Below are 12,748 nucleotides of genomic sequence, written 5' to 3'. Positions count from 1 at the left end.
CCAATAGATATATCTCTCACATGTCATATTTCTTCCTTTCTTTCTCTCTCCTTTCCCCACTCTCTAAAAAAGAAAGAAAGCAAAAGAAAAATCTGTTTGTCAAATACAGTAATCAAAAAAACAAAGAATTTTTTAGAAAATGAAAACAAAATTTTTTTCAAAATGAAACAACGTGACTTTCAATGAAGGCCAAGGAGTAGTAAGCCTGCACCACAATCCATCTTCCCCAATGACTATAACAAAAGCCCTGGAGAGAACACTGAAAGTATCTACCTGAGGACTCAGAAAAGTAAATAAAGGCAGGCACATCAGGGAGAAAAATCAGAACTTGAAGAACAATCAACATGGCAGTGAGTTCACTCTTTTCTGACCCAAGGGTGGGCAGAATACCAGAACTATGCAGCAGACACACACAGGGGAAAAAAAAAAACAACAAAAAAAACAAGAGAAACCCCCTGTTTTCTAGCTGGAGTAAAAGGAGCGTCTGTGAGTAGGAAAGTATATGTATTGTGGGGGAGGGGAGGGAAGTTCCCAAGAGAGAGAGAAGTTCCTCTCTCTTCCTTCCTTCCCTTCCTTCCTTTCTTCCTTCTTCCTTTCTTCCCTTCTTCCCTCCCTCCCTTTCTTCCTTTCTTTTAATTGCTGACACTGCCCTGTAGCTAGTCCAAGTCACAAAGCTGTATTACTGAGGCAGGGCATTTAAAACCTCAAAAGAAAACCTGTCCCTCTTCCTAGGAAGCCAGAGTAGCACGAAGAATACATGTTTCTCTACGTACTTCTCTCTTTTTCCCCACCCAGGAGGACCCCGAAGCAGTGTCGCTGTGCAACAATGGGGGCTGCAGCGCACTAAGACTAAAATAAACCTCAGCTTTCTAGTGAGAAGGCCAGGGAAGGACTCCTGGGAGCCAGAGAGTAAAAGGCAAGTCCCAGGAGTACAGAAATGGAGAACGTCTCTTAATTCCACTCAGGTGGCAACATAAATCTGAAAAAGACTTTGAAAAATGTCTCAAGGAGCAATTACACACATGCTTAACACAAACAAATAAAAAATTTGGTCTGGGTAAAGAAGGAAAAATATAAAGAATCAAATGGCAATGTCAATACTGAAAAATACAATGAACTGAAATAAAAGACAATGGCTGAGTGTCACAGCAGAATGGACAGAGGGACGAATCACTGAACTGGAAGACAGAACAACAGAAATTACGCAGTCTGAACAACAGAGAGAAAATACTGAAAACAAATTAACAGTGTTCAGGAACTGTGGGACTGTAACAAATGATTTTTCTTCCATGTTATCAGAGCAAAAAAAAAAAAAAAAGAGAAAAGCAAGAGGCAGGGCTGAAAAAATATTCTAAGAAATAAAAGCTGATAACTTCTTTTTAAAAAATATATTTTATTGATTATGCCATTACAGTTGTCCCGTTTCCCCCCCTTCATTCCCCTCCACCCTGCCCACCCCCTCCCCCTACAACTTCCCCCCTTTGTTTATGTCCATGTGTCACAAGTTCTTTAGATTCTATATTTCCCATACTATTCTTGCCCTCTCCCCATCTATTTTCTACCTGCCATCTGTGCTACTTATTCTCTGCACCTTTTCCCCCCTTCTCCTCCCACTCCCCTGTTGCTAACCATCCATGTGATCTCCATTTCTATGGTTCCGCTCCTGATCTAGCTGTTCTTTTAGTTTGCTTTTGTTTTAGGTGTGGTTGTTAACAACTGTGAGTTTGCTGTCCTTTCACTGTTCATATTTTTTTATCTTCTTTTTCTTAGATAAGTCCCTTTAACATTTCATATAATAAGGGCTTGGTGATGATGAACTCCTTGAATTTGACCTTATCTGAGAAGCACTTTATCTGTCCTTCCATTCTAAATGAAAGTTTTGCTGGATAGAGCAATCTTGGTTGTAGGTCTTTGGTTTTCATGACTTGGAATACTTCTTTTCCAGCCCCTTCTTACCTGTAAGGTCTCTTTTGAGAAGTCAGCTGACAGTCTGATGGGAACTCCTTTGTAGGTGACTGCCCCCTTATCTTTTGCTGCTTCTAGGATTCTCTCCTTCATTTTAATCTTGGCTAATGTAATTATCATGTGCCTTGGTGTGTTCCTTCTTGGGTCCAACTTCTTTGGGACTCTCTGAGCTTCCTGGATTTCCTGGAAGTCTATTGCCTTTGCCAGATTGGAGAAGTTCTCCTTTATTATTTGTTCAAATAAGTTTTCCACTTGTTGCTATTCCTTTTCCCCTTCTGGTACCCCTATAATTCAGATGTTGGAGCATTTAAAGATGTCCTGGAGGTTCCTAAGCCTCTCCTCATATTTTTTGAATTCTTGTTTCTTCATTCTTTTCTGATTGGTCATTTTTTTTTTCTTCTGGTCCACTCCATTGATTTGAGTCCCAGTTTCTTTTCCATCACTATTGGTTTCCTGTGCATTTCCCTTCATTTCAATTAGTTTAGCCTTCATTTGTTCCTCTAATTTGTGACTAAAATCAACCAGTTCTGTGAGCATCCTGATCACCAGTGTTTTGAACTGTGCATCTGTTAGGTTGGTTATCTCTTGGTCGCTTAGATTTATTGGCTCTGGGGCTTTGAGCTGTTCTTCTTGAGCCGTAATGTTTTGGTCAGGTCATACCTGTTATGTATGAGGGGCGGAGCCTTAGGCATTCACCAGGGCAAGGTGACCCAGTCACTGGGTTGTGACACTGTATGTGGGGGTGGGGTCAGAGAGGGGCAAGGGTATTTGTTCTGCTCTTTCTCAGATTTCGGTCCCCTCTGCTGCTTCCCACAAGCAAACCAGGCCCTCCAGTGCAGGCTCCTGGGTGTGTGGGCCTGTGCACCCTCCAGGACCCTGTGGGTCTCTCCAACAAACTCTCTGTGAGCCTGGGAACTTCTCCCGGCACCTTGACCCTGAAAGTTTTTTCAATTGGTGCTTTTAGGCTTTAATTCCCATCATTGGGGCCCTAGCCTGTGTGGTCTGTCTCACTGCTCACTCCTTCACCTGGTTTACCTGCATGTGGATGTGTGATCGCGGTCAGGCAGCCGCCTTGTGCCCCCACTGGGTCCGCCCATTGCCACCCCACGCCTGGGATCTGCCAATCACCGCTTGCACTCCTGGGTTGGTCTGGCCGCTTTTTCCAGCATGACCCGCCTCCACCAGCTACTGACTCCATCTCTCTTACTGGTCTGGCTGAATGGTTTGTTGTTGTTGGACTTCTGTGCAGTTCAGTTTTCTGTGTTTTGGTTTGGTTTTTGTTACTAAAACTTTGTTGTCTTTAAACTTGGTTGTGCAAGGAGGCACAATGTTTCCACATACGCCTCCGTCTTGGCCGAAAGTCCCAAAAGCTGGTAACTTCTTAAGTTTGGCATATAAACTTACAGATTCAAGAAACTAAGTGAATCCTAAATAAGACAAACCCAAAGCAATTCATACCAGCACACATCATAAATTCCTAAAAACAAAAGACAAAGGAAATGCGATGAAAACAGCTAGAGAGAAATGATGATTTCTATAGGAAAAAAGCAAGTAAAATGACAGTTTTCCCAACTGAAACAAAGGAATGATGAAGGAAGTAGGACATTGTTCACAGAAGTCCACGCCTGATCATTTCTGATTTTATATCTGTTTTTCTCTTGTTCATGACTCTCGGCATGCCTGGAATCTGGGGAATGAATGCCGGGTACTGAGTAAAAAAATTGTAGAGGTTGTGAATGATGTCTTATCAATGGGAGGTTTTCAGTTTCTGGTTGGCGATGGGAGTTAATCCAATCAGAGATTAAGCTAACTTGAAGGCAGTTTTCAATCTCATTAAGACCTGGTCTGCTTCTCTGGTTCACCTTTATTGCTAGTATACAGTTATACAGAGATTGTGGTTGAAAGTACAGAATGTTTGCCATGGCCCCTCTATCTCTATAGCACCATGAGGCTGCAGAAAATTCTGTTCAGCTTCTCAGCCTCTTAGCAAACACTTTCTGCTCAACTTTTCTGCTAATTGGTTTTATTAGTTACTAACTTGGAACAACTTCTAGGGGAAATACGGTTCAAACTTTTGGGCTCAATTCTCTATGCTTACATTCTCTTCAGGATCTTGGTAACTCAAGCTTCAGATGCCTTGGTAACCATGAACCCCAAGAGCATCTCCACCCTTGTAAGACTGACAAAAGCTCCCCTCAGTCTGTCTGTTTCTTAGCAACCACTACATATTCAACTTTCCTGCCTCTTGTAAATAATGAAAACTCCCTTAGAGATCATTTATGTGCTTTGTCCCACTGATAAAATTCAAAATCCAAAAACAAAATCTCTTAGCAAGTTAGGAAGAACAAAAAAAACCTTTTCTACTTTTTAAAAACCTATCAGAAACCAATTATAAATATTATACTTTAGAATAACAGATGCTAAGAACAAAACAATAATGAGCGAAATCTCATTTATTATCAATACTGTGCTTGAAGGCTTGACTAATGCAATAAATCAATAAAAAGCAAACATATTTTTTCTGAAAGGGAAAAAACTCCTTAAAACTTGTTATTTGCATATAATATGAATGCTTATCTTTATAAAACTCAAAGAGCGGGTGAAACACTATTAGAACTCATTTGAGTGTTCAGTATAATGTCAAGAAATAAAACATGTTTCCCTATCCTAGGTAATAACAACAAATATAATAAATAGGTAAATTATCAAGTCTGCTAGCAGGTGATAAATGCTATGAAAATGTAAAGTAAAATAAAATAAAGTAGGGCAAGGGGAATCAGAATTGGAAATGGAAAGACAATTTTAAAAAAATCAAAATCACTCCATCTCAGAAGAAACAAAAATAAAAATCACCCAGGAATAAAAAACTTTGTGAAATATATTTAAGGTCTTCAAGTAGAAAACTAATTTCCAAAAGAATAAAACTTTTAAGTATGACTAGAGAAAGAGTGAATATACATAATAAGAATATTAATTCTCCCTAAATTAATATATAAATCCAAATTTTCATGCATGCCTCTTATAAATTAGAAACATAGAGAAAAAACATGTATTAATATATGCATATACATATAAATAAAAAAGACCAGTGTGAAAAATAGCAAAGCAGGGTTATTTGTTCTACCAGATATCAAACACTATTTTAACAATACAGTAATTAGAAGTTGGTAGTCACAGCATATGAGTACAAAATATATCAATGGGCCGGAATAAAAATTAGTATATACAAATGTAATGTTAACAAGAAGATAGGTTTATTCAATACATGATGCCAGGACAACTGGCAAACAACTGAATAAAAGTATGAGCTAAAGTTTAAAAAAATTTTTATTGAAGTCAGAGGTATAAAATACCTAACAGTGAAAATTAAACCTCAAGACAAAAAACTGTGAGAAGGGCTGAAATGGGGAGTTGCTTCCTAATGGGTAAAAAGTTTCAGTTTTGTGGCCCTGGCTGGTATAGCTCAGTGGATTGAGCGTGGGCCTGGGAAACAAAGGATTGTGGTTCGATCCCCAGTCAGGGCACATGCCTGGGTTACAGGCCAGTTCCCAGCAGGGGACTCATAAGAGGCAACCACACATTGATATTTCTCTCCCTCTCTCCTTCCCTTCCCCTCTAAAGATAAATAAATGAAATTTTAAAAAAAAGTTTCAGTTTTGTGAGATGAAAAAGTTCTGATGATCAGCTGCACACTAACATGAATATACTTAACACTACTGAACGGCTTAAAGATGGTTAAGATGGCAAACTTTATATTTATATTATGTTTTTTTTACAAAAAACACAAAATTTTAAGTGAATATTTTTAGGTCTCTATACTTAGAAATGATTAAGATGGCAAATTTTACGTTATGTATTTTCTACAAAAAATTTTTTTAAGTGAATACTTTTATGCCTCTGGGCAAAAAAATGTTTCTTTAAAACCAACTAAAAAGTACATATAATTCATTTAAAAATTATTAATATGACAATTTGGGGGGTAATACAATTTCTATATAACAAAGGCCAATATAATCAAATGGAAGACTAGCAATAACCTAAGAGAAAATATTTGACATCATAAAACAGAAAAAAAAAGGCTGAGTAATCAAAATATCTAAAGACATAAAAATCAAAGAGAGATATGTTCAACATTCAACAGGAAAACAGGCAAAGCATACTGTGAACAAGCAATTCCCCTTAGAGCAGCAATTTTCAACAAGTGTGCCGCAAGAATTTTTAAAACATGCCATACCTAACTATTTAGTTAGGGGCATGGGCCCTTTGCCCTTAAATTGTCAAATAAATAAATAAATAAATAAATAACAAGAGCCAACATAACAACAGCCATCAAAATTATATCTTTTTTTTGGTCAGATCTGCAAAAAAATTATTTTGGTGTGCTGCAGAATTTTAGAAATTAGTTTATGTATGCCATGAGATGAAAAAAGTTGAAAATTACTGCATTTGAGAAAAAAACAAATGGTCCTAAAAAAAAAATATAGAAAAAAATAAGCAACCTTACTAGTAATTAGAGAAATAAGTATTAATGACATTTTCCTCTAGTCAATTCAAAAATTTTTGAAAGTTTGATGATAACAATTCATAAGTGTGCAAAGGGATACTCTCAAATTCCAATGATAAAGGTATAGACTGAAACAACAGTTCTGGAAGATAATTTGGCAATATATTCCAAATTAAAAATGCATGTATCGTCACTGTGTGTCTCCTTACAGAAGATGACAACACTTTCTATTAAATAATCTTGATAAAAAGAAAAGAAATCACACCTGATCTCATCAAGCTCCCACATCCAACTAAAAATCTATAGGAAATACAGAGAACACAAAAACAAGTTAAACAATGCCAACAGATGCAATAAGCAAGAGCCAGATTTTTCCACAGAAAAATCTTCATGACACACAAGCCAGTCTCTTCAATCAATATACTGCAAGACTTTAAAATACAGAGAAAGATGGAGACATGAAGGTGGAGGGAATGCTCAGGGAGGACAAAAAGAAAGAGGGAAGGAGGGAAAGAGAGAGGTAGAAACAAAGAAAAATGGATTAAAAGACATTTAAAAAAACAAGTCATACCAATTAATCACATTGTGAACCTTATTTGATCCTAAGTCAAATAATATTGCAAAAATATGGAACAAAATGCTTCTGACCTTAAAACAATTTAAAATTTGATTGCTCACTGAATACTTAGTTATATTCAAGAATTACTGTTAATTTTGCATGTGATAATGGTATTTAAGTTTTTTGAAAAAAGGAGAACCTATCTTTTCTGGAAACATGAAATATTTACAGATCAAGTGACATGAAATCTAGATTTGTTTCATAATGAGAGGGGAGAAACTAGCTGAGAGTATAGATACAACAGGATTGGTCATGGACTGATAACTTTTGGAGGTGTACAGGAATTCATTATTCTGTCTACTTTGGCATATGTTGGAAACTTTTCAGAATAAAACATTTTAAAAATGCATATACTGTATGACTCAGCAATTCCACCTCTCTTTGCTTAAAGGAACTCTCATACAAATGCAAGAGGAACCACACTCCTATCTTAATTGTTTGTGGTTTTAAAAAATTATAAATGGTCTACAGTAGAAACCTCGAGTATCCCAATAAAACTATGGTATAGTCATAGTACAAGATGCAATACAGAAACTGATAAGCTACAAAGCACAGATCACATGTTGTAGAATGAAAAAATCATATTGTCAATCTTTATAACCCACATGATTCTATAAATTTCCTACAAGTATGTGTGTACATATATGGATATGTGCATATAAATCAGTGTATATGTGTGTATAAATGCATGTACACACCATAAATATAAATGGATTGAAAATATCTGAAAAGATGGACATCAAATGTTTAACTACAGAGAAAATGGAAAAGAACCAGGACTATAAGAATCCTCAAGATGGACTTCAGATTTATCTATCTTGTTAGTATTTCAAAAAGTTACTCCTGTAGGTAAAATTTATTTTAAAAAAACAACATTAATTCACACATTTTGCTGTCCCTGTGCAAATCAAAAAATCTTTGCTGACTTTTGTAGAGAAAGAGAACCAAGAAATATTGCCTAGAAAATTAACTACACAACATGCCCTACTGTATATTAAATCTCAAGAACTTATAGACAAGAATGCAATCAATCTGGAAAAAAATATTGAGTTTAACCACATGCAATTGCTAATATTATACCATATTTGCCTTCAAAAGTATAGTAATTTCATGAAGTTTTGTTGGTATACGTAACTAGATATTAGTAGGAGAAAAGGGAGTGAAACTGGCTAATCTTAATTAGGTCGGAAGCTACAGTTTCACACACTCCTGGACACAGCCACATTGCCTGGCCCAGGGAATCAACACCCCCCACCTCCACCCCCACCCATAGTAAGGAAGGAATAAACAATAAAGGGGAACTCCTCTGGCAAGCGCATGCCAAGTCAAGTCAAGATGGCACACAGGGAGGACCTTCAGCTGAGGTGTGTGCGGTAGGAGCCAAGATGGTGATGGTAAAGGGGAGGTATCTAATCTGGGAAAAAGACCAGACTGATTAGAGGGAGGGCCCAGCACAATTCCATGAAACCCTGGATAAGAGACTGGGCAGCTTGAAAGCCCAAGGTAATATAATCAAAGCTTAAAACAGGCCTCTCTCTTGGTAATCCTTTTGTTTACTTGTTCATTCTCATGTGTTCTACCTCTACAGCAGCTCTGTGGGCCTAGCAGCCACACAGGCATGTGCAAGCCCCAGTCTGGGTACGGCAACACACACAGGCCGGAATGCAGCCAGGTCAGAGGCTAAGTGAGCTCAACAGGGACAGAGACTGAGCTGGACTAAACTGAACCACACCCTGCTAATGCTGGCCAAGCACACAGTTTCTGGACCCTGAACTTTCTCCTAGGCTTGATAAAGAAAAGGCTGAACTTCCACAGCAGGATGGAGCTGGACCACCTAGCCATGGACAAGATACAAACACCAGGCATCTGGGGGCAGTCATTTATTTGTATCCCAATAAATCCGACCACTGTATTTCTTCCTCCTCCTCTGTGTGGGTCCCTGGAAATGCTTTTCTTGCAACTCCGTGTAAGGACCCTGTTTTCACCAGCAACTGTTTGACCTAATAGATTGTCTAATGGCAATACTCTTATTACAGGAAATTCTTTACATTTACATTTAATATACTACTGAAAACTTGTATGAAAGAAAACATGTAAAAAGACAAAGCAGGATGCTATAAGGATGTTAAAAACCATGTGTGTCCCTAATTTCATCTGACCAGTTGTCAACGACATAATTACAACATTTCTGCATTTTCTTCTAATTCTGTACTCTTGCTTCACATATCATATTGGTTTAATATTCCTTAAACCAATAAGCATCTGAGTGAAGCCAAAAAATTTATAAATTTCATCTTGGTCTCAACTAATAATCAATTTATAAGCATACTTTTAATTATCATTAGTAGTACTCTAATTACCCAATTACCAACCCAGGAGGAGTCCGACTACAGGGAACTTTAAGAAGCTATTAGGATTTCCTAGGTTTTGGAACATGGTTGTTTTTTTCTGTCATGACCACACCCCTTCTCTACTTCCTGCTTCTACCTTCCCCTGATGCTTGGGTGTAAAACCCCAAAAGCAAAAAGGGAAAGTACTTGTCATCCTGGTGGCAAGTAAGGGGGAGCTGCCAACAATACATCATTCCCCTTCTGCCCTGGGTAGGTGCTGAAGATAGATTCTCTAAGGAACAGAAGAAAGTGGATGAATTTCCCAGGGCCTAGAGCAAGAAGGAAACTTATCTAGGTTTAACAAGAAAATGGACCATACTCAACAAAAACTAAGGCCGCATGGAGTAACAGGGCTGATCTTTGTATTAAGTAATCACAATTTAGAGAACTGGTTGGGGGTTGGGAGGAGTTAAGACTTCTTTTAAAGGTCTCTTCCCTTAAAATGCTATGTAGTTGACAACAAAGATTTCAAAATATTATAAACATGAAAAAGAAAAGCAAAGTTAATTCATTTTCTGAGGATTTGTTATGTGCCAGGGACTGGGTTGGATACTTTACATATGTGTTCTCATGTAGTCTTTATAAAACATCTGTAAAGTAGATATTATTATTTCTACTTTATAGAGAAAGAAATTAAGCTTATACAGTTTGATTGGTTCTGTTTCCTTTTTATTGTTATTCTTTTAATTTATTTTAATAATAATTATACCTATGAAAAAATTAAATACATGGAAAATCTCAACTTACATGAAAAAAGACAGTCAACAGACACCAGTACAGAGATAACAAAGATGTCTCAATGATCTAACAATGATGTTACAGCAGGTATCAGTAAAATGATCCAATAAGTAATTACAAACACTATGGAGACAGAAAAACAGAAAGTCTCAGCAAAGAAATTAAAGATATAAAGAAGAACCAAGTGGAAATTTTAGAACTGAACAATAGCCAAAAATGAACTCACCAGACAAACTTGATATTAAAATGTCAATATGGAAGAAAGAATCAGTGAACTTAAACATGGATCAATAGAAATTATCCAGTCTGAAAAACAGAAAGGTAATAGTGAAAAAAATACATGGAACCTCAGCGGCATGATGAATGGTTACATAAGATCTCATAATCATGTCATCAAAGTCCCAGAACGAGAGGAGAAAGAGTGGGCAGGTCAAACCCAGAGAAACCCAAACATAGACATATTATCATAAAAGTTTCTGAAACTAAACATGCAGAAAGAAATCTTGCAAGTACATTACCTATACAGGAACATGAATAAGAATGACAGTGAATTTCTCCTCAGAAACTATGAAGGCCAGAGGATTCCTTTATGTTAAGAAAAAGATTATTGAGAGCCAGATACTGTGTGTGCTTTTTAACTCACATTTTAATTTTCGATCGTATTTACTAAATTTCAGCCACAGAAAGTGAGAAAACTATACTCCAATCTCCCATATCTCAATTTATTTCATTTTGTTCAAGTTTCCAACATTTACATTCTATATTATAACCTAGTATACAATTGTATAATATATAATTAGTATGGGAAGTCATTAATGGTTTTGTATAGAATTTGAGCATGTGTAATGAGCATGTGTAATCATATAATCAATTGCATATGTATGAGCATATATGCAAATCCAACAGGTATTCAGTCTCAGTTCTAATCTTAAGTGAGTTCAGTGTTTATCAGATTTGAAGAACACAGTCAATGAGCTGGAATTATGGCCGGCTCCTCATTTGGGCTTTATTTTATTTGGCCCTCCCATATCTAAAATGACAATTTTTCCCTTCCGCAAATGGCGGTCTGTCCCACCACTATGTTTTACTTTTATCACAACACTTAACTACCTGGAATTAATTACTGTTTCCCTCTGTATAATCTGTCTCCTTCCTCCACTAAAATGTAAGTTCTACGAAAGCATGGGTTTTCATTCTGCTCACTGCTACGACTCAGATGCTTAGTCTTGTGTTGGATATATAATTTGAAAATCTCTCATTTAAGAACTCAGTATTTTAAATCTAGGTACAAATTCAGAAGTAGTGTGATTTCACAGCCAATTTTAAAATCAACATTATTGAGATAAAATTTATACACAATAAAATGTACCCAATTTATATACAGAATCAAATTTTTACAATGAAAATACCTCTGCAACCACCACCACAATTAAGATACAGACCATTTCTAATGTCCCAAAATGTCTCTTAACTCTTTGCTGTTCAGACAATATTTCATATTTCAAGGTATCCTAAATGAATTCTCTGAGAAATGGTTTGATATATAACAGAGGTTTTTTTCCTCTACCCACCAATTAAACAATCATGTTTATCTATGTTTAATGAGAAGAAAGAAAGAGAGCACTCAGACATCTCCTCATGTGGCACACCCCACCCCTAAGGACACCCGTGCCCCTGCCCAAGGAGGTGTGGATCTGCTCCCCACTCAAGTCCCACGCATGCGCCTTCTAAGCAAAGCTGTAACGCTTCCTCTCCCCGTCCCTTCCTCAAACTAGTCTCTTTGTTCCCTTATCTCAATATTCGTCACACCATTTATAAACAATTGTTAGTCCACTTATGCATATGTGACAAACCCAGCATCTGGCACAGAGAGTAAATAGTATATTCTCAAAAATTAAATCTTAGGATTCAAGTAAAATATTACCTACTTGGCAAAGCCCTTTCTAACTCAACCTGAAAATATAAATAAAATAATTTAGTTAGGCACTTGGGTATATTCTTCTAATCCACTACTAAAACAATTAAATTGAACTGTCATGTCAATTCAATTAAAAATTCATCATTTTGTCATCTCAAGCTTGTATTTAAAATTTTAATTCTAAATGTTAAACATTAAACACTCAAAAATACTGGTCAACGTCATAAAATGTCTGCTATTTCTTTTAAAAGAATCTGTACATGTTTTTATCTAGAGATAATTTAATTTATGATATTTCTCCATTATATAAACAATGCAGAATTAGTTTTACACAACTACTGGTGACAAATTGTGTTTTTTTAACTTCTTCTTAGTTTATTCCAAATAAATTTCACAACCCTAATTCACCACAATGGTCTGTTTCATAAATGTCAACTTTTACTGCCTAAGAGCTACTAACATGTTAAATGCTAGGTGAAAACAAACAAAAAAATGGTTTGTTTTTTTTTCATAAAAAGAAGCCTAGAAAGAAAACTAGGCTATTGGTTCATAATTTTTAATGTTATGGATCCCTCTAGAAGATCATAATTTTTAAAAGATAGTCTAGCACTATT

The 12,748-nt window shown here is 36.4% G+C and overlaps 1 protein-coding gene across 7 annotated transcripts in view; it reads right to left on the bottom strand.

Annotated features, from left to right (window-relative positions):
* Positions 1–12,748, bottom strand: part of NCOA1 (nuclear receptor coactivator 1) — a 212,313-nt gene that overhangs the window by 125,319 nt on the left and 74,246 nt on the right. Inside the window, exon 1 of one of the 7 annotated variants that reach the window (XM_053667151.1) lies at positions 10,443–10,607. The exons of the other annotated variants lie outside the window; for them this stretch is intronic. The gene's annotated coding sequence lies outside the window, so the exon portion shown is untranslated. Of the gene's footprint in view, positions 1–10,442; positions 10,608–12,748 lie in introns of those variants that run through there. 7 annotated transcript variants of the gene reach the window in all.

The sequence above is a fragment of the Artibeus jamaicensis genome, unplaced genomic scaffold (assembly GCF_021234435.1).
Source record: "Artibeus jamaicensis isolate MK-2021 breed Jamaican fruit bat unplaced genomic scaffold, CSHL_Jam_final contig_465, whole genome shotgun sequence".
Classification (NCBI taxonomy): domain Eukaryota; kingdom Metazoa; phylum Chordata; class Mammalia; order Chiroptera; family Phyllostomidae; genus Artibeus; species Artibeus jamaicensis.
This window is presented reverse-complemented; position numbering and strand designations above follow the sequence as displayed.